The sequence below is a fragment of the Sus scrofa genome, chromosome 13, assembly GCF_000003025.6.
Source record: "Sus scrofa isolate TJ Tabasco breed Duroc chromosome 13, Sscrofa11.1, whole genome shotgun sequence".
Lineage (NCBI taxonomy): Eukaryota > Metazoa > Chordata > Mammalia > Artiodactyla > Suidae > Sus > Sus scrofa.
This window is the reverse complement of record NC_010455.5, coordinates 137,480,282-137,505,166: the sequence shown is the minus strand read 5'-3', so window position 1 is coordinate 137,505,166 and position 24,885 is coordinate 137,480,282. Positions and strand designations below refer to the sequence as shown.

Genomic DNA, 24,885 nt, shown 5'->3' with positions numbered 1-24,885 from the left:
CCTGCCCCCACCCCCACCACAAGGTTGCTCAGGCTGGCCTGGCACCTCCCATCTCCTCCTCCTTTTCCACTTGGGGAATTGCCTTCAGTGAGTACATAACCCAGGGAAGCGGGTTTCCTCTGGCTCTGGAAGGACTTGCAGCCCCCTCCCGGCACCCGTTCACAAAATCAGGAACTGTGAACTCTAAATAATTTATAAACATGTTAAATAAGACCAGTTCTAGCCTTGATCCCTGGGGAGCTCACTGTTACGACTTCCCTCATTTAATATCAGCCTGAGCCAGACATCATTAGGAAGGGAAATCTCTGTCTCTTTCTCTTTTCAAAATCATGTAGCTTAAACGGTTTGGGATTATTTGCTGCTGTGAATCATTCCTGCCCCTGCTCCCTCCCATTACGAGGATAATTAAGAACTGACTATGGTTGGCAAAAAGCATTCAACAGCCAACTTTTTATTTGGTTTTTCAAGTGCCCCAGCCCTCTCTGCCCGCGGCCCCCGCCCCCCGCCAGCCTTCCTTTTCTCGTCCCTGCAGCCTTGCAGCCCAGGTCCCCCCAGGGCTCCCCCCATGCAGGTCTGCTGCCTGTAAACACACTTGGGGCCCCATGGAAACCACACACTGAATGGAGGGAAAGTAGGGACACCATTCACTTTCCTCTTATTCCACTGCCCCATTTCCTCCAGGCACCTTGCCTGGTGTCCCTTGGGCCCGCAGCCAGAGTGCATTTGTTCGGCTGCCCTGGTCACCCGGGAATGGGGTGGGCTCAGATCCCAGACCTGTCCCCCAGCTGGTCATTCTTTCTTTCGAGAGTCATTCTCTCTGACCGGCTCCGGCAGGATTAGAGGCTTCAGGAGGAAGAGCGTGCCTCTGATAGCAGAAGGAGGGGTCCCCTCACTGGGCGACCTCCAAGGCTGGCCAGTCGAGGCCCTGTGGGATGAGGGGTCCCCAGCCCCCATCCCTCCACCCCACCACAGAGGCTCGTCAATGTCCTGCTGATTGGAGAGGGCCGGGGCTTGCAGCCAGCCTAATTCTTTGAAGGCGGCCCCAGAACTGGGGTGATCTTCATTTCCCAGCCCCCAACCAGAACCATGTCTAAATGAAAAATCCTAGAAATTCTTTTCGCAGTCTAACTTAAATCTTTTCTGCTGCAGATTCCATGCATCATGCTGTGTTCTGGGTTCAGAAAGCTGAGGTCCCGCCTCTTTTGTATAATAAATCATCGTGGAAACAAAGGTAAACCATAAAGACACACAGGAGGTCAAGCCACCTTTCAGGGGAGGTTGAGATTAGAATGCAACAAAGCTTCTAGGGCAGCTGCCAAAGCTTTAAGTCCCTAACCTTTATATAACCCATACCGAAAAGCTATTTTGTAGTTTTCTATATTTATTTTATAATATCTCAATTAACACTGGAAGGAAAAAATACATCATCAGAGGAGTTTCCGTTGTGGCTTAGCAGAAACGAATCCAACTAGTATCCATGAGGCTGTGAGTTCAATCCCTGGCCCTTCTTAGCGGGTTAAGGATCTAACATTGCCGTGAGCTGTGATGTGGGTCACAGACACGGCTCAGATCCAGCATTGCTGTGGCTGTGGTGTAGGTGGGCAGCTATAGCTCCACTTTGACTCTAGCCCAGGAACTTCCATCTGCTGCACCTGCAGCCCTAAAAAGACACCCCCCCCAAAAAAAAATCATCAGTGTGTCAAAAATAACCAATCAGTTGTGTGGTCATCCAGGGCCCTCTCCCCTGAGCTCTTCTTTGGGGTGAACAACCTCACTTCCTTCAGCATCTCCTTCAAGGTTCAGGACACCTGCACTGGTTAGGCAAACCCTGTGACATTTGTCGCAAGGGACCCTTTCAGGCCAGATGCTGCTGCGCCACTTAAAAGGGCAGAGAGCTGGGACAACCTTGAGCTTCCAGAACAGGCTGCACGAGCGCTTTGTGCGGGCTGACTCATAAAGACTCGAGAGAGGGAGAGTTTGGCCTAAGACTGCTTTTCCCCATGAGGTGGGGAGGAGGCCATAGCCCTTCCCTACCCTAATAGTTGTAGATACTGATGTTTACCAAAAAGAACCGAAGAATCTGGCAGCACCTGGTTGGCCAGGGTCATGTCATCTCAGCCTGGCACCAAGTAACTGCTCAAGAAAAGCTCGCTTCTGTGATTCCTCAATCACCACTGCCGTGAAGCGGGGAGGCTGGGGTGGCAGGGAACACCCCTATGAAGGGAGAAGAGGAAGGAGGAGGGCGGGCAGGTCATTCTTGAGTTTGGCCTTTGGTAAGACATTTGCTCCTCAGCCTCATAACTGGTCCTGCTGTGAAGAGGGATACACATAAGTAGCTGGAAAGGCTGATAGACGCCACACTTGGAGTTCCCGTTGTGGCTCAGCGGTTAACAAACCCGACTAGCATCCATGAGGATGTGGGTTTGATCCCTGGCCTCACTCAGTGGGTTAAGGATCCGGCGTGGCTGTGAGCTGTGATGTAGGTCGCAGACAAGGCTCAGACAAGGCTCAAATCAGGCGTGGCTATGACTCTGGCTGGCAGCTACAGCTCCGATTGGGCTCCTAGCCTGGGAATCTCCATATGCCACCCTAAAGAGACAAAAAGACAAAAAAAAAAAAAAAAAAAAAAAAAAAAAGAAGAAGAAGAAGAAGCCACCCTTACTATCCTACAGGGTTTTGCTATAGAGGGTTTACCCGTAATTCTCCAATTACTTTCACCCTCCCTTCTCACTGGCTGCCTCCCCAAAGCACACACATAGGGCCACCCCAGGTATGGAAAACCACAGACATGGGACCAAAGGCTCAGAGTGGGCCCTCACCTTGGATCTGCTTGCCCAGCCGCCCCATGCTCACAGCTAATAAGATACCTGGCAAAGCGCCTGGGTGTGGCCTAACAACTCCCACTGAGGCCAGGGCATGGACTCATTATTAGCAGGGTGTCTGGGTTTGCCACTGAAGTCCTCTTTCTTTGTCACTTGTCTGGGGACTGCCAAACAATCCATGTCCCTCTATGTGCATTTATGGTCTTTGGTTTGGACCCACGTCTTCAACACTTTACTCTCCCTCTCTGATATGCTTGGGCTCCCCTGCTCCAACCAAAAGCCTTAATGCAATTCCGAGCACATTATAAATGCTCTTCTTTCAGCATAATGACAAAGGAAGCTATAGAGAGGGCAGAGAAAGGTAGATTTTCTTCTAGTTGTGTTCAATATGGGAGGTTCCCCAGGGATAAGACTGAAAATGGGAAGGCCCTAAAAACACATATAAGGGAAAAAAATAATTCTCCCCTCTGCTTGGTCCCAAGGACTTCTTTGAAATATATTATTTCAAATCTATTTATGTATTCTGAAACTTTTTCAGAGTGAGTAAAGTGTTTCATATGGGGTGTTTTTTACGTTCCCAAACTGTTTCTAAAAACTCCATGACAAGATTTTTTGTTAAACAAGTGATATCAATCTTTTTGTCCACATATAATGATGTACCTTGTTTGACATTTCTTCCTAAGTGACCTACAGAAAAATCAATTGTTCCTAGGAATCCAAGTACATTTCCATGTATAAGTACAGAGGAAAGTAAAATAAATTACTTTAAGTATAGGGAAAAAAATTTTTGTCGTCAAAGTACTGAGCCTAGGATTTGGAGGCAGATCTGTTCGGGGGGAGGGTTGCAGCATTTAATAGAGCTACTAAAACACACACAAAACATGCAGACAGCAGACAACTTGGGGGTTTGGGTCTAGAAAAAAGCTGGGGGAGAGGGGTGTCTCCCTAGCAAATCCCTACCCCAAGTTGATGGCCGCACCATTGTATGGCTCCAATCTGTCCCCAAGTCTCCTACTGCATGAGAAAGAAACGGACCATATTTGGGAAAACAGGGTGCAAATCAAGGGGATAAATTAACATGTGAAAAAAGAGAGAAGATTGTCTCAATCTAGGCAAATCTTCAGTTTTTAGGACTCTGGAAAGAGGATAAAAAGGAAGTGCTGGAAGAATCAAAAATGACTCAAGGTGATGGCTCAGAGAATGAGGCTGATTAGATAAAGTTCTTTGGAGCAAACTGGTTCAATGAGATTTAAAGACTTCCCTCTCCTTTTCTTTCCACAATTCCTTTTCTGAAAATAAGTGCTTTTCTGTTTCTCGCCAACACCAAGTCCAGAAAACATAATACCGTCCTTTGTCTTACTCTAAGTGTATTGTAGATGGAGTCTTCTGTTCAAGGTTCTGCCTACTTCTAAAAAACTGTAGAAGAGAAGGGCTGCTAGACTTCTGAAAGAGCAGATGCTTTTGTAAAGGGAAACTTGGAATTATTAGCAGAATACGCTGTAACATACAATATGATATACTCAACAAGCTGATTTTATTTTACTCTATTTTATTTTGCTCTTTAAGGCCACACCTGCAGTATATGGAAGTTCCCAGGCTAGGGGTCAAATTGAAGCTGCAGCTTCTGTACTACACCACAGCCACAGCAAGGAGGGATCCAAGCTGCGTCTGCTACCCACACCAGAGCTCACAGCAACGCCCCATCTTTAATCGACACAGCGGGGCCAGGGATCGACTATGAATCCTCATGGATACTAGTCGGGTTCATTTCCACTGCACCACAATAGGAACTCCCTCTAATTTTTTAAAAAATCAATTGCATACAACTGTTTTGATGTTTCGAAACAAAGGGGCATCAGATCTTGTGAAAAATCAACAAAAAGAAAAACGTTTTATACCTACGTTCATATTCTTTCTAGTATTTGAAAAACCAATCTCTCTTCCACCTGCCTCTAAATATCTGAGAATGTTTAAATCCAAGATAAGAATCTCCTGGTGCTCCCCAGAAGGCAGGATGGGGCACTGGGAGGTGAGGCAGCCTCCAGACACATGTATGCGTGTGTAGGTCTGTCTGTGTGTCTGTGTGTTGGCCTCCCCCTCCTCCCTGCAGTGTAGGAGGGAAACAAGAAACACACACACACACACACACACACACACACACACACACACACGAAGGGGCATCCACTCAACCAAGAAAAAAACTCCTAGCTGAGTTTAACCCTATAACCCCGCATTTGCTCCACCCTCTTCAAAAGAGATTTGAAATTCTTTCCCAAACTTTGCAGCACTTTCCATGAGAATGGGGATGTTCCTGCATAAAACATGAGTTTGAGAGGGCAGGGAGCAAGCGGGCTTTGGGGAACCTTGGGGAGCTGGGGGGAGTGGGCAAGGAGAACAGAGCGGTGGGGGAAGGGAAGGGAGGCTGTTTTCTCAGACTGCATTTCTTGCAGGCTCCTTGGAGACCAGAGAAAGGCCGGGAAAGGTCTCAGCCGGGGCCGGGCCACTCACAGAACCAGGGAAAGTGAGATGCAGAGACTGACCCGATGAAGCCCCGATCAGCGCGGCGGGGGGAAGGGGGAGGCTGAGGACCTCCAGGAAACCAATGGAGCCCTCAGCACCGAGGCAGGGGGACAGGGTTTGGGTGAGGGAGAGGCCTGGAGGGGAGAAAAGCAGGAGGAGGGAGAAAACCCTTAGTAAGCCCTGAGGACCGTGGCACTGACCCCCTTCTAGACACCTGGTTCACGGAGGGCAGGGACAAAAGTTCTATTTCTTTTGGTGTCATCACACAATCCAATCCAGCACCGGGCCTTTGACATGCTGTTTTGTGAATGACTGCAGGTGGCCGGACAGGATTCTGAGCCTGTTATCAGCACCCCAGCCAGGAGGATTTAGGGGTCTGCAAGAGGTCTTCTCACTGGCAAACGGGTTATTAGTATTGCTTGAATTCACTTGACGATGGGCTAAGTGCCAGCAGCAGGAGCGAGGGGTTAGGGCATTCTGCTCCTTGGTGGGAAGAGGCTTGTTAAAGTCCCTGGGCAGTGCTCTCTCCAGAGGCTCTGAAAGGGCTGGCCAGTTCACGCTGTAGGAGCAGGAGGGTTGGATCAGAGCTGGGCATCCTGTGAGGCAGTTCTCAGGTTCACGTGTGAAGTGCAGGTGTCCCGTTCACTAGATGCCCCCCCACCCCCACCCTGTGTGCTCCTCCCTAATGGGACTTGGATGGAAGCCACTTTGAGTTCCTTTCTGGAAAAAGTCAGGGTATGCACAGTGGATTGGGTTTGGTTTTGTATTGGTTTTATAATTTTGAGAATTTAGTGATGCTCTCAAGATAACTCGCTGTGCTCCAGGATGTGGCTACTGCCTTTCTGCAAGTCACCAGTTCCTGTAAAGTGGGTAAGGAGAAAGCTGCAGTTGCAAGGGGCCTCCCTGAGATGTTCCAGAGCCCAGGTCCTCCAACCTGAGCTGCATTGGCATCACCCAGCAGACATGGTAAACACAAGTTGCCAGGACCCAACACTGGAGTTGTTGAGTCTGTGGGAATCTGCCTGTCTAACATGCTCTCAGGTGATGCTGATAGTGCCAGTCTGAGGACCACACTGAGAGGACCCCTATTCTAGAACACCCCCTCATTTTATATATGAGGAATGAGCATTAGGGCTTTTTGTGTGTGTGTCTTTTTAGGGCTGCACCTGTAGCATATGGAGGTTCCCAGGCTAGGGGTCTGATCAAAGCTGTAGCCACCAGCCTATGTCACAGCCACGGTAATGCAGGATCTGAGCCTCCCTGGGACCTACACCGCAGCTCACGGCAACACCGGATCCTTAACCCACTGAGCGGGGCCAGGGATCACACCTTTGTCCTCATGGTTCCTAGTCAGATTTGTTTCCACTGAGCCACGATGGGAACTCCCATAAGGGCTTTAAATGGTAGAGCCAGGTACAGCTGTCCTTCAGATTGTTTCCAGGATCCCTGTGGACACCAAAGTCTGAGGATGCTCCAGGCCCTTACATACAACAGTGTAGTAGAGTAGCCCTCCCCCGCCCACATCCACAGGTTCTGCATCTGTGAACACAGAGGGCCAACTGTACTATCAGCCCCTTTCCCTGAGCCTATCTGCAACCCAAAGAGGAGAACATAGACGTGAGTCTAAAAGGAGAGGAAAGACACCAGAGCTTAAAACCAACACAGCCCCTCTCCATCCCTCCACCTGTCTAGGAAGGATCTGCAGAAACACTGGCCACCTGGGTCCCCCTGCAGGGTCCAAAGGGGCATCAGGAAGGCTGTGATCAGCCCCACAGCAGGACAAGCAGACAGCAGAGGAGGAGGGGAGGTGGGGAGCAAACAGATTGTGGAAAGCAATTAACCCAGAGCAGAGAGTCAGGGGCACTGGGGAGCCTCCTGCCAGTTCTCGGAGGTGGAGGGGGGTGGGGGGTGGAGGGGCAGGGATTAACAAGACCCTGTCCAGGACCTGGCGACTTGGGAGCATCCCCCACCCCCGCCAAGCTGCTTCCAGCTGTGACTTGACCCCACATCTCAGTTATCGCCTGAAAACCTTGGGGTGGGACCTAGAGAGCTCTGCTGGGAGAACAGCCAGAAACACAATTAACCTGGACCTCAGCTGGGCTCCCATAGCCGTGTGAGGGCCACCATGGCTCAATCAGCCTCCCGACAGGAGCTCCTCAAAGCCAGAGGCAGCGTCATATCGCACAGGGCTCCTAAGAACTCAGTAAAGTAAGAGCTTGGATAAAGAACTGAATGCAGAAGTGCTCCTGCAGAAGTGGGCTCTGCCCGCAGCACACTCGTCAAGGGGAGTAACATCTGCTTAAGTTTTTAGCATGAATCTCCCAGGCTGGGGATGGCCAGTGGGGCTCCTGTTACTCAGCCAATTCTCCAAATGCCCTTTCCACCTCTCTCCCCTTGGGCTCCTAGGGAAAAAAAATCTTCTTTGACCAGCACCTGTTCTGACAAACTCAATACCCCTATGTGGGGCCCTGGGCTGGGAACCCCCGGCCCTATCAGAAGCTCTCTCGCCCACCCATCCAGTTCCAGGCCCAGATGATGCTACCCAGATTCAGGTGCTGGGGACAAAAGTCCCTCGTACAGAGCTGCATGATGGCCTCTCCCTGTAAGCTGAACCCGAACCAGCCCAGCAAGGCCCCTCATGGGCTTCCTGGTCTGTGGCTGATCTCAGCTACACAGGCTTGTGCCTTCTGTGGTCAGCGGCCTTCCGAGTGACCTCTCTGTCCCTGTTCCACGCTGGGTGAGTCTCATGTCATCCTGGAAGTTACAGAAACTCAGGCCTGGCCCTGCTTTGGACCCTGGGCTCCTATGTGACCAGCCAGCCCAGAAGAGAATAGACATGTAGTAGGTGGGGATTCAGCTCTGCCCTGAGTCCATGAAACTGCAAATCGCAGAGCACTGACCCAACACTCTTGGTCCCAAAGCTGCAAATCACAGAGCTGTTCATTGCTCCAAAGCTGCCCATACCACGAGATTTCTTTCCCTGGCTCCAATGCCCTTCTAGCTTCTCTGAGAAAACTGGCTCCTTGAGGGAGTCCAAGCCAAGAAAAGAGGGGAAGGTCAAAGGTTCCCAAACAGTTGCTGGGGGAAGCAGATTCTGTGTCGTTAGGTGAGACCTTGAGGCCTAAGGACAGTACACTGGAGTTCCCCGGGGATGACTATAGATACCAGAAACTCTGAGCAGCCCCCTCCTTATCCCTGCTCTTCAGAGGACGTTGTTTGGGGACTGAAAATTTACTCACCAGAATCAAGCATCATTAGGAGATAAAATTTGCTGCAAGTGGTTCACACAAGCCATTTCAAAGCCCAGCAGACTGATTAGGTGATGATTTGCTGGTTTGTGCCACCTGAAGCACCTCTCTGCTCTATTCCACAAATCAGAATTTGGCCATAATTTCTCTATACCATGAGGCTTCCTGTAAGTCCCTCCTCTGTGCTGGGGGTGGGGAGAGCCTGCCTTCTAGCTCTGAAGACAACTTTCAGCAGAATGGATGGGAGGCACACGGGGTGGGGGAAAGGCTGGCCCGGCCAACTCAAGGAGGAAGGAAGGGTACTCCTCAGCCAGCTTCTCCACCTGCCCTCAAACTCACTGTCAGACAAAGGGATCCAAGGGTGTCTCTCCCCGTCTCCCCATGGATCACTCTCTCCCCTCTCCCTTTCTCTCTCCCCATTGGCTCCTGTCTATGTCTATAACACTTCAGGTTCTGAAACACCTCCTCTTTTGTGAAGCTCTCCTGATTGATGAAGACCAAAGCTACCATGACCCTACAGAGATTGCGATACACAGGAAGAGGCTGCTTCTCCCCTTGTTTGCTCTTCCTCGGATATATTTTTCCTAAAAGGATGAGATTTAATCCAAGCAAGGGGCAGCATCCTCCTGATTGCTTTCTTTCTTTCTTTCTTTCTTTTTTTTTTTTTTTTTTTGCCTTTTCTAGGGCTGCTCCAGAGGCATGTGGAGGTTCCCAGGCTAGGGGTCGAATCAGAGCTGTAGCCATCGGCCTACGCCACAGCCACAGCAACTCGGGATCCAAGCCACGTCTGCAATCTACACCACAGCTCACGGCAATGCCAGATCCTTAACCCACTGAGCAAGGCCAGAGGTCGAACCTGCAACCTCATGGTTCCTAGTTGGATTCATTAACCATGAAGCCACGACGGGAACTCCCTGATTGGTTTATTTCTTATTGGTACCTAACAGGATGTCTGCCTCACTCTGCAAGCTCCCCAAGGTCAGGCTCACCTCCACTTCATTCCCTTGGCATGGGATGCAGAAAGCTGCAAGCAAGTGTGTGTGCACCACTCACGCTGCAGGTGCTGAAGCTGTCCCGGCCTCCATGCCACTTCTGGCATTTGGGCAAATGTCAGGAGGGAAGAGTGGTGCCCTGCAGTGGGATTTTCCTTCCCAGACCTCATCCCCCACAAGTAGAGGTACAATTCAGCACCCCTGTGCCTCACCACCATGTGTGAACCAGGAAAGTCTGGAAGCTGGTGGAGGCTGGAGAGGACTAGATGTGATCTTCAGCCTAAACTGAATGGAAACATGAGTTAGCATGGAGCCCAGGGCTCAGGTGTTGGTGATCCCAGGCAGGGAAGTGTCCACTTCACTTGGCCATGCTGAGACACAGTCCTATGAGGCCAAAGGCCACCTGAGGGCTAAGGGAGGGAAGGTGGCAGCACTGGGTACCAGCATTCTCAACAGATGTAATTGTGCCCTTAGCTAAAGACATTTTGGGTTATCACAAAAGGGGGGGTGCTACTGATACGAAGAGGCCAGGGACCCTGATAAACACCCTGCAAGGCTCAAAACAGGCACCCCTCCCCCATCACCAAGAATTATCAAGCCCCAAATATCAGCCGTGCTGCTGTTGGGAAACCCTGCCCTAAACCCTGTTGCTTCCCATTCCCAACCAACTGTGCCACAATTTTGGAATCCTAATCATATATGGTGGAGCAGTGGGGTACAGAGTCGTCCCCCACACCAACCTCTGGAAAGTTGGAGATATTCTTTAAAGAGACCTCAGATGTCGTCGTGTTCAAAAATACTCATTGCATGAAACCTATGGAAATATCAGCAAAGATGGTACAATCGCCAAGGAGTAGAAAACATAATCACAGACACGGCTGGCATGCCGCAAAGATGGGCATCCCTGTGGCGTCAAAGGATTAGCTGAGGGCCCAGGTGGGAGCATAAGAAGCAAGACTGCCCTCGGCTTGCAGCAGCCTCCAGCCCTCCTTACTCACAGAGGCAGGTCAAGCTGCAAACAACCCGAACCACCAAGGATGACCATTTGGATGGGGGGTACGCAGGGGCCAGGCTACGCGAATCCCTGCAGCCCAAGGACTGCATCTCCCCATCATCATGGTTCACTTTGTACATTCAAGGCAGGGACCGGCCGCTGTTTCAAGGCCCTTTCCTGGCAGTGCCAGCAGTGCCTGGCCCTCAGGAGCCCAGCCGCCCATGGGTCCAAGGGAGCAAGCAGAAGGACCAAAGGGCCCTTCTCAGTGGCCTCAGGATAGTGATGTCAGGGTGGGAGGTGACGACAAGACACATGGTGGGGAAAGAAGAGGCAGCCTCACTCTGCGCTCCCAGCCCCTCAACCAGCAGGGCTGTGACAGCCCGAGTGAACGTTGACCCCAAAGCTGGATGCACCTGTGAGTTGGCGGCGTGTTGACTGCCATCCTTCTGCACACCTTAGACACATCTTCACCCAACAAGGAGAGGGGAGCTGTGAGAGAAGCTTCTCCTGCCAGGGTCTCCTTACTCCTGAGAAAAATACCTGGGGTCCCCATCCCCTGATGCCACACCTCCTCCTCCAGGTTGGCCCTGCTCCCAAGATCTTCTGCCCCACCCAACTGGCATGAGGGGGTGCCGATTAAGGTCTAGTCTCTGAAAATCAAGCCAAAGAGCTGGTCCACTGTGGCTCATGTGGGCATGGCCAAGGAACGTGCAGAGGGACATCTGTCCAGGTACTCACCACCAGCAGCTCCCCCATGGGCTCGCAGAGCCCCAGGTGCGGTGTAGGGAAGTCAGAGGTGGCAGGAGGAGCGATCCTGGGGAAGCCAGCACCAACAGCAAGCAGTCCGGCAGAGCCCAGGGGAGCAGCGGGCTCTCCCACCCCTCACCTCCAGCCTCAGGATCCAGCCCCTGCCTGGAGCTGGACTGGGGTTGCAGGTACGCCTGCTTCCCAGGTCCCTGAAAGGGTTTGGAGGCTTCCTTGGGCTGATGAGGGCTCGGTTCCCGATTGTGTTTCTCAGTCCTGGGGACCAGGACTGTGGTCCTGCTTGCAAGAGAGAAAGCACTTCCCTGTAAAATCAGCCCAGGCTGCTGCACTCAGGTTAGGCAAGAAAACATCTCCATCCTTCCTGGCGGCTCCAGCAGCTCAGTCCAGCCGCAGAGAAAGCAGGACACAGCGCAGCAGCCCGCCCCAACGGCTCAATCGTCCCTCACACTGCCGAGCCTCGCTCCCAGCGCCAGACAAAAGCGCTGGAAAAAGCTCGCAGCCCCAGCCGTGACACACCAATCACCAGCGCCCGGGCGGTCCTCTGGCCAAGCCCCAGCCACCCCACGGAAGGCTGGCTTCCTCTCCCAGTTTCCTCAAAGGCGCCTGAGGATGCTTTAGGATGCTATATTCTCCTGGAGTGGATTGCTCATTCCAGAAATACTCCAACTTTGGCTGGACCAGAAAGCAGTGGTATAATGCTAAAGCTCAGCTTAGGAAGACAGAGACCTTTCAGAGTTTCGGTATGTGTGTGTGCACGTATGTGTGTGTGTATGTGTGCGCGCACACACATACAGATGAGCAAAAGAGGGAAAGTGAGAGGACTGTGTGTGTGTGTGTGTGAAAGAGTGTGACAGGCTGTGTGTGCATGCATGCATGTGAGAGACGAGTATGAGAGGTCTGGGGTGTTGGGGGTGGGGTCGGTGGGTGGGAGTGTGGGAGAGAGAGAGAAAGAGCAGGAGCCAGGTGTGAGAGGCAGAATATATGCATCTTCCTGGGGTGTCTGCCCCTCTCTCTCCTGGATTTTGAGACAGAGTGGGGGTGGGGAATGGGTGGTGAGAGACTCAGATTCCAGAACAGGCGGGAGACACCTTCCCTTCCTCCCGCCCTGAGGGTGCTAATGCCACCCCTCGCTTCTGCCGCCTCCACAGCTGCTGCTGTCAGCAGTCAGCTTCCTCTGCCGAAGACTCTTGGGTAACAACTTTGGAAGAAGCAGCGTTTCACAAAAGAGTCTGCAGCACCATCCCTCCTGCTTCCAGTCCGGGTCCTTTCCTGCCTCCTTTTGGTCATTGTCCCCACCCCGCAAGGCACATTCTCCAGAAGGTGGTGAGCCCAGAAGCCTTCCCCCACTGCTCCCCTCTCAGCACCCTCCTGGAAGTCCTAGCTAGGGGAGGAGAAGCCAGCCACTGTGGGGCTTCCCAGCCGGGGGAGGATCTGGTAGAGGGATGAGTGCTTGGGAGAAAGATCACTAGCGCTATCGGCTTCCATTGCCCCAGGCTGAAAGGTCATCAGCTGGACCACACAAGGTGACCACCTAGGCAGCTCAGTGTGACAGGTAACTGTGCAGGCTCAGGGTTAGGCAGAACCAAGTCTTTAAATCTTACTGGAGGTGTGATCTTGAGCACACAGCTAAACCTCTGAGAATCAGTGTCCTCATAGGAAAATTGGGAATATTAAGAGCTACTTCATAGCATGGTTGTGAGGATCAAGTGAGGGATGGATGTGGTGGCTCCGCAAGGGGACGTGGGCTCCCTGAAGAAGAAGGGCCCGGCCCTAAGAGGCTAAGAAAGGAGTTTAGATGGAGCAGAGACAAGGTATACATCCAGAGAGGGGAGGCTGAAGGGTGATGGGCGTAGTGGAAAAGCGAGCCCTGCAGAGGAGGCAGAACACAAAACAGAGTGAGCCAGGCTGGGGAAATGGACACTGGCAGGGTCTGGAGGAATCACAGAATCACAGGAGAGCACAGAGCTTTGAAGGCAGAGAGAGTCCCTTGCCCAGGAAGAAGGTTAGTCTGGGGTTTGGGGGGCAATGGAATTCAGGGACCATGGGAGGCTGGATCAACACCAACAATCAGAAGCCAGAAGACAGCCAGGTTCTTCCAGACACCAAAAGAAGAGTAAAGAAATGGCCCACACACCCCCAGAAAACCCTCCGTAGCCACCAGTGCCCATGGGCCAGAGCGGTGGGGTGTATTAGCTGAGCACCTGGCCCTGGAGACAGCCTGGGGCAGGGGAAGTTGCAATCACAGCTTGACCACGGAGGGGTTGCTTCATACCTGAAACCCGCTTGCCTGGGCTGCACGTGGTTTATATCCTGAAGGCCTCTCTGACAGAGGAAAAGTGAAGAGGGCATGGCAGCCAAGCTGAAGGGGTGGGCCTGGCTCTGCTGGATAGCAGGGGGAAGGGGGAGCACTGGTGGCGTGGAGAAGAGCTGTTGTCATGCATGCTCAGGCCAGGACCTCAAAAGAGGCGGCCCAGTATCATGGAGAGATCCTGCCGGGGCGGGGGGGAGCCAGAAGGCTTGGGTTCTAATCCCTCTTCTGCCAACAACTGGATGGGCTGCAGGCCTTCTCTGACCCTCTCTATCTTCCTCTTTGAAATGAGACCACATTGTGGTCTTCGCATGTTGTTTTTTCAGCAGCAGAACCCATTTTTCAAATGCAATTTTATCTAGAACATCTACATCTACCTCTAGATCAGATAGAAGCACTGGTGGGCAGAGAGCTCGACCCCAGACACTTGGCCTCTCTCACAACCCTTAAAGTGGCTGGGAGGAGCCCTAGTGCTCCTGACAGCCCAGCGTGAAACTACAGTACCGGCTCTGAGGGCCTTTCACCTCCCTAACACCAGGCTTTTTATCCTCAAGGGAGGGTAAAGAGACACCAGCTGGAGGGCTGAGCACGAGAGGGTCCCAAGGGAGGGAGCAGGCTCCCCTCTCCCTTAGAGCACCTGTTGGGGCTGTAGGCCCTGCGGCGGAGGCTGCTGAAGGCGAGGGCTGTGGCTACAGATGGCAGAAGGGAGGCCAGCCAGGACCCAGGCTCCAGGGTGACAAATGTACTACACAGCCAGGCCAGATGGATGCCCCTGCCTTTGGCACCGTGGCGCCTCGAGGAAACACTGGGCTGCTTTTCATCCTGTGGATCGTTGCAGGCTCCCTCTCTCCCCAGCTCAGCCAAATCATAAATCTCGCCTGCCAGGGGAGCCGGCTGCCCTGACCCCAGCCCTGTGCATGCTCCGTCTTGGCCTCGCCTCATGCCAAGACAGAGATCCAGGCACGAGCAGCAGCAGGAGGGACTGTGCACGGAGCTGGGCCCACAGGGATGCAGGGTCCTGTCTTGGCTTGGCTTTCCAGAATGTTCTCCATCCACATTTCCCCTTTTTGCCTTCTGAACCCTTTCCTCCTGTCCAGGATTCTGCCAGGGGCTTTGACCATGCAGACCACACCAGATCCTCAGCCTTCAAGAGTTCTGACTCTGACGGACACTGGGAAGTTCCATGGGGACCCTGAATACCTTCTCCCTGCCCCCCAGCCTCTGGGAAGGAAGCAGGAGGAGCACCCCGCCTGCACTAGCCACCTCGGCCTGTTCCCACCCAGGCAAAGTCTCCTCGCACAGCTGGCCACCGGCGGCCCAGGATTCTGTCTCCCAGCGGGAACACAGGCAGCCTCACAGAGGGAGGGATTTCTTTCTTCCTTTGTCCATCTCGGGTCGTGTCTTTCCCACTTCTACCCACTGTCCTCCATCCTCATCCCTAGGAAAGAAGCTCCCCTGGCTCCCCACCCCCATCCGCCCTGCTGCTTCTCAGGGCTTTTTCTTATGAATTCAGCACATGACGCTGTGTGGCACCTTATGGTTTGTCACCTGCTTGGTTTACCTGTCACACCGTGGGGTGGGGATCCTCAGCTCCCCTTTTCAGGTGGAAACGGAGGCCCAGAAGGTTCAACTTGTCGGTGATGGCGTGGAGACTAGAATTGCCAGCTCTGTTTCTCACTGGATCCTGGCTTTCTTCTCTGCTCCTCTCTCCTCTCTCAGTTTTCTCTCTTCTCCTCTCTCTCTACCCTCCTCTCTTCTCTATCTGGCATCTGTTCTCAACACATCCTCTGCATCTCCCCCCTGCCACAAAAGACCTCCTCCAGACCTGCCTGAGGTCTGAGCAGGTGGGGACCTCAAGACCACCCACATCACGCCATCACCTAGTTTACAGGTGAGGACACTGAAGCCACAGTACTTGGCTGGGTCCCTAGGCCTCTCCCCTCTCTCCACCAGGGTGCATGGGTGGCGGTGGGAGCCCAAGAGGGGTAATGAATTTCTTAAGTCATCCTGATTTTATTACTTGGAGCATTTCTAGGGCAGAACCCAGACAAACATGGGCTAGCGTGCTCCCTCCCTCCCTCTGCAGCAAAGATGCTGCATGTCTGCATAAAGCTTGCGCCCTATTTCACTTAGAAGGAAAGGTCAAGGTCACGTATCTCTGCAGCCAGCCTCCAGCAGGCAGAGTCTTTGAGACGTTCATCTGCTCCAGGGCTTCGCCCTCAGCCCAGGAGGCCCTGTCCCTCCCCCACGCCACTTAGAGTGGGTTGCTCTCCTTGCTAGGTCATCACCGGGGGACAGAGATTCCCCCAAGCTCTATGGGCCACTCTTTCTCATCCTCACTGGGATGGCTGTCCCTAGGTGACAAACCGTGAGACTCAGCAAAGAGAGAAACCCACCTCTTAGATGCAACCCTAGATGGTCATTAAAAATGGTCTGGGCGCTGCTGTGCTAGGCACGGCTGTGCTGGGCACAATGACAAGCCCAGCTGTGCAGAGTTCTCGGAGGCAGGGCCATGGTCTGTGAAGAAGGCCCCTCAAAGGAGCCTCCCTGGGCCTCCAACCACAGATTGGCCACCACTGCCCCCACATCGGCCTGATCCTTCCCTCCCCCAAAACCCGGCCCACAAAGCCATGTATCAGGGTGGTCTTGCAGACCCTTTTGGAGCACTCTGAACTGAGAGACCCACCCCGGGGTCACTTGGAGCAGCCAGCAGAGCTGGCCTGCCAGGCAGGAGGAGCTAGCTGGGGAGAGCGAAAAGGACCTGGGCTTGGGAAACAAAAAGCATGGGCTCAGTCCTGATCTATCACTTAGCAGCTCCTTGATCCTGCCTGAGCCATTCCTCTGAGCCTCCACTTCTCATCTGTTAAATGGAAGAGAGAAAATCCCATGCTTATCTATTTCACCAGGTGTAAGAGGATTAAACAGGAGCGGGCAGGTAAAGTGCCCTGGAAGTGGCTGTGAGGCAGGAGTCGGCATCCCCAGGACTGCAGACCTGCCAAACTTCCTCTCCATCCACAGGGCTCCAAGCCTACCCTGCAAAGGTGACCCATCCTGTTTTAGGGCAGTGCCACCTAGCTTCCTCTAAATGGAGCTTTGTTCTTGATGCCCAGCCTCCTTAAGTCCCCAGGTAGGAGCCTGCAGGTCTAGGCTCCCTCTTCCCAGGGGCTCCAATAGGTGAAAACACACTCCAGCTCTCATCTGCTTGCTCATTACAAGAAGTGGAGATTTACTCCCGAGGCCTTCATTATCACCTAATTGTGTTCCCACTAAAAACTCATTAATTAGCCATTCTAATGCTGTCAACACATTTAAATAGACTCATAGACCTACAGACATTTAGAGTTGGAAGAGAACTTTGGCAAGTCCAACCTGTTTGACCCCCTCAGGTTAGAAATAAGGAGAGTGAGGCCCAGAGAGGTTAATGGACTCAACCAAGGTCACACAGCAGGCTAGTAATGATGCTGAGGCTAGAAACCCACGTCATTGTGTTTCAGCCCAGAGTCCCTGCTTCCTACCACACCACTTTCTGGAAAAAAAAAAAAAAAAAAAGCAATGTCACCCTTCACCTTCAATCATCTATTCTAGATTGAGGTGTGACCCCAGCTGGAAGAAAATATAAATGTGGAATTTTAAGTAGATTTTTAGAAATGATAATATATGTACCCGAGCCAGATGGTGATCAGCTGAAACATGCTAACGAGTGTCGTGCCTTCTGAGACTGAGGACCAGAGATGCATAAACTGGACCAGCAGAGCTAGAGGCTGGCTCCGGGGAGACCAGCAGCATCAGGTTAATCCGATTCTTGACGCCCACCTGGACTTCCTGGCCCAGAAGCTCTGGAGTGGGGCCCAAGAATCTGCATTTTGAGTACCACCAGCTAAAAGAGGAAGCAACAATACACATATACAACTGTGGAGACCAAGAGGAAAGGACAAAGTGTGGTTCAAGTAGATAGCTGACAGAGTTCCTGTCGTGGCGCAGCAGAAACGAATCCAACTAGGAACCATGGGGTTGCGGGTTTGATCCCTGGCCTCGCTCAGTGTGTTAAGGATCCGGCATTGCCGTGAGCTGTGGTGTAGGTCACAGACGAGGCTTGGATCTGATGTTGCTGTGGCTGTGGCATAGACCAGCAGCTTAGCTCCAATTCAACCCCTGCCTGGGAACTTCCATATGCCACACCTGTGCCCCCCCCACACAAAAAAAGCAAGTAGACAGCTGATGAAAGGAATAGGAGAATAGCCTTCCAGGAGGCTCTGATGAGCGAGGGCAGGAGCTGGCACCAGGGAGGCTCAGCCCGGGAACCATGTGGCTGCCCACGCTGGAGCCAAAGTTCTCAGTCATGGCCATGTGCCCACTGGTCATGAGGCAAGTGTCTGCAGGGACAGCAGTTTCAACTGGAGGTCCAGGCAGGAATAGCAAATAGCTGCCCAGCACTCCATGCACACTGGGCACTGTCCAGAGTCCTCAGGATTGTCAACAGATCCGGTCCTGTCTGAACTCTGTGAAGTGGGGACACTGTTTTTACCCCACCCCATGACGAGGAAGCAGGCTAGGAAATGAGTCACAGGGCCAGGAACGGGAACCTGGACCTTCTCCATGCTGCCTCCTGCCTCCAGAGAAGATCAGAAGCTCACTGTCCGGCCTGAGGTGCACAGCATTTCTCTATGGGTGTGTGTGTGTGTGTGTGGTGGTGGAATGTTTTTAGGGAGGCACCTCACCTGTGCACTGCATCTCTGGCTTCTGCCACCAAATGACAATAGGATTCCCAAGTCACTCTGACAGCCAAGACACCTGTATATGTGACACTAGGGCCCACCCAGAAGCTCCACCTGGGTGGGAATCAAGGATGGGGTGGGAAGAAGCACCCAATCCCAAAGGATTGCCTTGCTCTGCAAGGGACTGTGCTGGAGGGAGCTGGCCAGGCCACAGAAGGCCGTGCCGGGGGGAGCAGGGTGGATGTTGTAGCCAAGAGGCCCTCAAAGCTTATGCTACTGAGCAGCTGCAGGAGGGGTGGGGAAGGGTGATGTGGGAGCAAGAAGGAAAGGAGTGAGAAGCCACAAACTCAGGCACGGAGGCTTGAAAGGGCAAAGCCAGGTGAGTCTGAGGGTAGGATTCACCTCAACTGCCTTCAATTGACCTCAGCACCTCCACCTTCTCTCACACAGCTCTCAGAGGCTGGCCACAGCTCTCGGAATCTCAGAGGGTGAGCTTTTCTGCAGAGGCCTGGGTACAGCAGTAGGAGTATTGTGGAGAAAAAAAGCAGCAAGTCTGAGAACCAAGCCACAGACTTTGCTGAAGAAACAAGAAACCATCTGCCCCCCCTCCCACCACTTTTTTTAACCCTGGCTGCTGACAGCAGGAAAGTCACAAAGAGCTGCAGTGGCCCTGAATGGGCTGGGAGGGCCCTCTGTCCCCTTTCGTAGGGAACACCGACCCTCCCCCCCCACTCTACATCTCTGCATCAGATGTGGCATCAGGCACTGTGGGGGACCTTCAAACCCTTCTCTCATAGTATTTATTCCACAGCAGCCCTAATGCAGCCACCCCTTCTTTTCCCACCTCTCTTCCCTTCAAAATTCCCAGGGACCAAAAATCCAGAACATATTTGTAATGTACTGACGATTGCTTTCACACAATATAAGCTAAGTTCACACCCACTCATCCCCTTAAAAGCCCAGGCCTGACAACTCCGGCATTCAGCCTCACAGTGAGTGGCCAGGAAAGGTACTTAGAGGCAGAGGGAGTGAGCACAGATAATCCATAGAGCAGAACACCAAGAGGCCATGACATTCCTCAGGCATTTATTGGCTAACATACTCCTTTGAAAAGTCGGAAAGTCTACCAGGTTAAGTAAAAGCTAGATGCTGTGCATCCTACAGGAACAACGTGAAACATAAGCCTTGCCCTCCAGGAAACGAGATACACACACAATGTCATTATCAAAACAATGTCAAAATAAGTATTCGACATAATAATTTCTATCGATGCTTGGAAGGGAAGGAGAGATCAGCTCGGCAACTGAAGGCAGAGGAGTGGGAGCGGGCTGTGCATCCCAGCGTGTCAGGCGTCGTTAGCGAGGCCCTGGTGGGAGAAATCCAAGTGCAGGAAAAGGAAATGAACGGAAATGGGTTCAGTCCGTGAGGCAATGGGGAGGGAAGAGCAGCTAGACAGCATCATTCCTGGGGAAGGGCAGCTAGGGAGCATTATTCTTGGGGCGCTGTGCTGGGTTTCGGAAGACAGGCATCATGGATGGGGACATGCAGAGGGCTAACATTTTTTTCTTTTTAAGGCCACACCTGAGGCACGTGGAAGTTCTGGGCTGGGGTCGAATCAGAGTGGCAGCTGAGCCCTAAGCCACAGCCACGGCAACAGCAGATCCGAGTCGCATCTGCAACCTATGGCCACAGTTTGAGGCAACGCTGGACCCGCAACCCACTAAGCCAGGCCAGGGATCGAAGAACCCCTATCCTCACAGGGACGATGTCAGGCCCTTAATCTGCTGAGCCACAATGGGAACTCCAGGGCTAATTTCATAACTATTCTGTGAAGCCAGTGCTTTGTACACTGAAGGAAAAATGTGATCCCCTCACATTTTGGATATGCATTTTTAAATATACACAAGGGGAATGCGTTCTCTTGGAAGCAGACCTGCTTCTGAGCTCCCAAACGCCTGTGTGCGGATGACCATCATGAGACAAGTCCCAGGCAAGGGACACCCAGGTTTGACATTCCATTTTTAGCAGCAAAACTGGCAAGACCAGGCAGACAGAGGCAAATACCGGCTTTTCTTCCAATGGAGAGAACAACCCAATTTGAAAAAGGAGTACCAATTAGCTAGGTGAGAAGCTCAAGCTGTGAATCCTGAAGAGCTTTAACCTGATGGTGAATCACAAATCTCAGGGCGCAGTGGGAGGTAGAGGTAGTCCCATCCTGGGGCCTGAGCCCTGGCTCTTATCATTATGTTATTGGCGGCTCTTAGCGACCAACGGAGCACCAGTTTAAGAGAAGTCATTTAAGAGAGGCTTCTCTTTTTTTCTCTTATAGACACACTCTTAGCATATGGAAATACCCAGGCTCAGGGTGGGGTCAAGTCGGAGCTGCAACTGAGGTCTACACCACAGCCACAGCAACAGTGGATCTGAGCCACATTGGCCACCTACGCTGCAGCTTGCAGCAACACCAGATCCTTAACCCACTGAGCGAGGCCAAGGATCGAACCCAAATCCTCATGGACACTATGTTGAGTTCTTAACCCACTGAGCCACAACGAGATCTCCAAGAGAGGTTTCTTTTTGAGCACTTATTTCAAAAGAAAGTGCTTTGGGTGCCATTTCAACATTAAATTTGGTAAGAACTAATTATGAAATTAAGCTTCATGTAAATCCACTGACCTTTGGTTTTTTATCTGTAAAATGGTGATCCCGACCCTACTTATTTCCCAAGATAAGGATGAGGTGGTGTTTTGGAAACCAGAAAGCACTACTGAGAAATGACCCAAGTTGGAGTTCCTGTCATGGCTCAGCAGAAATGAATCTGACTAGGAACCATGAGGACACAGGTTGGATCCCTGGCCTCGCTCAGTGGGTTAAGGATCCGGTGTTGCCGTGAGCTATGGTGCAGGTTGCAGACGTGGCTCGGATCCCAAGTTGCTATGGCTGTGCTGTAGGCCAGAGGCTGCAGCTGCAGTTCGACCCCTAGCCTGGGAACCTCCATATGCCACAGGCGTGGCCCTAAAAAAGGCAAAAAAAAAAAAAAAAAAAAGCCCAAGTTGAGAGTGTACGGTGTATCTTTAACATCCTACCAAACCTGTTAGGTAAAGAGCAACAAACACATATAATTGCCAACAAGAAGGAGAAAGTACCTGCAGATGCATGCAGACTGATGAGTTTAAGTCAATTCAATTTTTTTTGGCTGCACCTGCAGCATGCGAAAGTGCCCAGGTCAGGGATCCAACACCCACCACAGTCGTAAAGACAGCCAGAGCAGTGACAACGCCGGAACCTTAACGTGCTCTCAGCCATGAGAGAACTCCAATTTAAAAATTTTTTGAATGTCCAGTCTGAAGCGACAGGGAAAAGTACTGGGGACACAAAGGTAAATAAGAAGCAGTTATTATCCACCTGGAAACTCTCAAGGAGAAACAAGCCCCCACAGCAAAATCACCACCAAACTTCTGAGAAACCAAGACAGAGTGACAGAGATGCATACGAAAACCTTCAGGCTTCAGCCAGAACCCACTCACTACTATTATGTATATTCCATATTTATCCACTGGTATGCTTTTAGTCACAATGAACCAAAAAAGCAGTTCGAAACAAAGAATATGTAATAATTCACAAGAGGAGATTTAGAGGCTCAAAAAACCCATCTCGTTCACAGTCCCATCTCTTCTCTCTGCTAGCCTCTGTAGTTCCACATCCCTCTCTGCCAACCTCACTAGGCTTTTAGCCAAAGAAAGTTCTGGAAGTTATAATTCAGCTGCCGAGCAATCAGGGTTGCCTGTCTTTTCATTCACACCTGCATGGAGAATGGCCTTTAGTGGCTTTCCATTGTGAGTGAGGAAGAATTTTCTCAGAAATCAGCCAAGAACCTCTCTTCAAATCCCACTACTCAAAATTCTGTCATTTCATCACATGATACGACTTATATGTGGAATCTAAAACAACGATACAGGAGTTCCTGTTGTGGCTCAGAGGAACCATCCAACTAGGAACCATGAGGTTGCGGGTTCAATCCCTGGCCTCGCTCAGTGGGTTGGGGATCCAGCATTGCCGTGAGCTGTGGTGTAGATCACAGACATGGCTCAGATCTGGCATTGTTGTGGCCATGGGCGTAGGCCAGCAGCTATAGCTCAGATGAGACTCCTAGCCTGGGAACTTACACATGCCATGGGTGCAGCCCTAAAAAGACAAAACAAAGCAAATATAAAAATAAAAAATAAATAAAGCAATGATACAAATGAATTTATTTGCAAAACAGAAACAGACTCCCAGATGTTGAAAATAAACTCATGGTTACCAAGGGGGAGGGATTGGGAGCTTGGGGTTGGCATATGCACACTATTGCATGCGGAATGGGTAGTCAACAGGGACTTGGATATACACAGCCCAGGGAACTCCACTCAATATTCTGTGATAACCTGTTTGGGAAAAGACTCTGAAAAAGAATGGATATGTGCATATGTATAACTGAAGCTCTTGGTGGTACAGCAGAAATTAACACAATGTTGTACACAAACTATCCTTCAACAAAATTGTAAGATTCAAAAAAAAATTGTGTCGTTTCCATTTATGACTTGACCCCTAACAAAGGAAAAGAATATCTCCTTAAACCCAAGGCTCACCTCCTTGGGCTGAGGTCAATTCCAAATGTCACTGCTGCTACTCAGGGAGGGTCGACCAGGAGTTAACCACAAGATGCCCTACTTGGTTATAAGGACTTCCGTTATCCATTTTCCAAGCCCATATAATCAATGCAAATTAAAAGTGAAATTTGCTTTAGGCAGGTACATTTTGTCTAGCAAAACGGGACATCAGTCAGCGAGAAGCACAGCTGGAAAAACTAAAAAGCAGGCACAAAAACACAAAACCTCAGGGGGCCATTTGGTATAAGCAAATCGTCCCATAAGCCCCACTGAATTATAGCCCAGTACATTAATTAAGGTTCCTAACATGCCCCTGGGACATCAAGAAAAGGTTACATTTATGCTTGCATGCCTCTGTTTAAAAAGGCAGAGACGCATGTAATACATTTTATAGAGAATCACAAACCCAGAGGCTGACAATTTTTAAGTGTTGTTGCTTAAAGGGACAAATCTCACGCTCGTTAGAAAACTAAAATTTGGAATCCCAGACTCTGAAGAGCTGGGATTGAGTGTGCAGACTGCAAATATGACACAGCACATGCAGTGAGATGTCACGGCTGGTCTCCCCCTGCCAGGCTCCCATGTGCCTATGGAAATGGACGGCCCCTCATCGCCAGACTGGGTGGCTGATTGCCAATGCCAGACACATCCCATAGTAGGTATTTGTATTAGGATGTTGCTCTCCTGGAACAAATATTCAGATTCCCAGCCCCACCTAGACCTATCAAATCAGAACCTCAGGGGTGTGGCCCCACTTCTCTTTTCCTTAAAGTTCCCTGAGATCTGATGATCAGTCAGACAAACCCCTCCCTGAGATACTGGCACATCCTGCAAGAAAAGCCCTCTGAATGGGACAGCCAGACCTCATGGACCCGTCAGAGGTCGTCTCGTCTACCTTTTCTTGACTTCAGGAAGACCGGCATGCAACATCAGAAACAGCGGAAGCTCTGGGCACGCCTCAGCCCTTCTGGGCCCAAGCACCATTCTGCCCCCTCCTCCCCAACAACAGGAACAGGTCACATGCCACCCAGCAGGAACGGGAGCCAATCTGCCTCTCAGACCCAACTGCTCTCCACTCCACCTCTTCCTGCCCGTAGCCTTCTAGCAGCCCCCAGAACCCACCCCAACAGCATCAGGGGCCAGGGGGGAGGGGAGGCAATAACAGCCTGACAGACACACCCCCTTCCCAGCCAGGAAGGATATTCTTGGTCACCTAATGCATGACACCACTGCCAGCTTCTCCTTCACGTGTTCTTTTTGTAATTGACTCCCCCACTGCATCCTGTCTCTCTTCGAGATGTTCTTCAAGTGATGTCCAGCCCCAGCCCCTCTCATTGCAACCGGCTGAGGGTGGAGGATGTGACGTGGAACAGGGACTCAGGACGCCTTGGTCACTGGAATTGACCTTCTTCGCCTTTTTCCAGGCAAAGCAGAGCAAAGCAGAGCCTGATCTAAAACATTCCAGCTAGAGAGACTTGGGTCCCAGGAGCCCGGCCAGCCCTGCAGAGGTCGCTGCATCCTGCAAACTGGCTTCAGCCTCTTTAAAGCTCCATCTCCACCCCATCAACTCCTGAGACCCTCAGCCTCTGTGGGGCCAGAGATGATGGGCTTGACCATTTCCCAGAAGGCTCTTTGAGTCTTGGCTCCACTGAGTACCTCCCATATGACCTCAGTGACGGCCTGCAATGGCTCGGAGCCCCAGCTTCCTCTTCTGGGACGGAAAAGGCTTCTCTTGGCTCAGCCTCTCCGTTCTTGTGAGGCTTCGAAGATACAACAAATGTGAATGAGCTCGGTCAATTGGAACACACTGTGCACTCATGAAGGACCACTGTCCCCTGGGCTCAGAGCATCTCCAGCTGGGAAAATGTCCCA

General features: G+C 51.6%; 1 protein-coding gene across 5 annotated transcripts in view; it reads right to left on the bottom strand.

The window, feature by feature from the left end:
- The window catches only part of SEMA5B (semaphorin 5B), a 142,981-nt gene that overhangs the window by 81,796 nt on the left and 36,300 nt on the right, over positions 1-24,885 (bottom strand). Inside the window, exon 1 of one of the 5 annotated variants that reach the window (XM_021070253.1) lies at positions 11,315-14,579. The exons of the other annotated variants lie outside the window; for them this stretch is intronic. The gene's annotated coding sequence lies outside the window, so the exon portion shown is untranslated. Of the gene's footprint in view, positions 1-11,314; positions 14,580-24,885 lie in introns of those variants that run through there. 5 annotated transcript variants of the gene reach the window in all.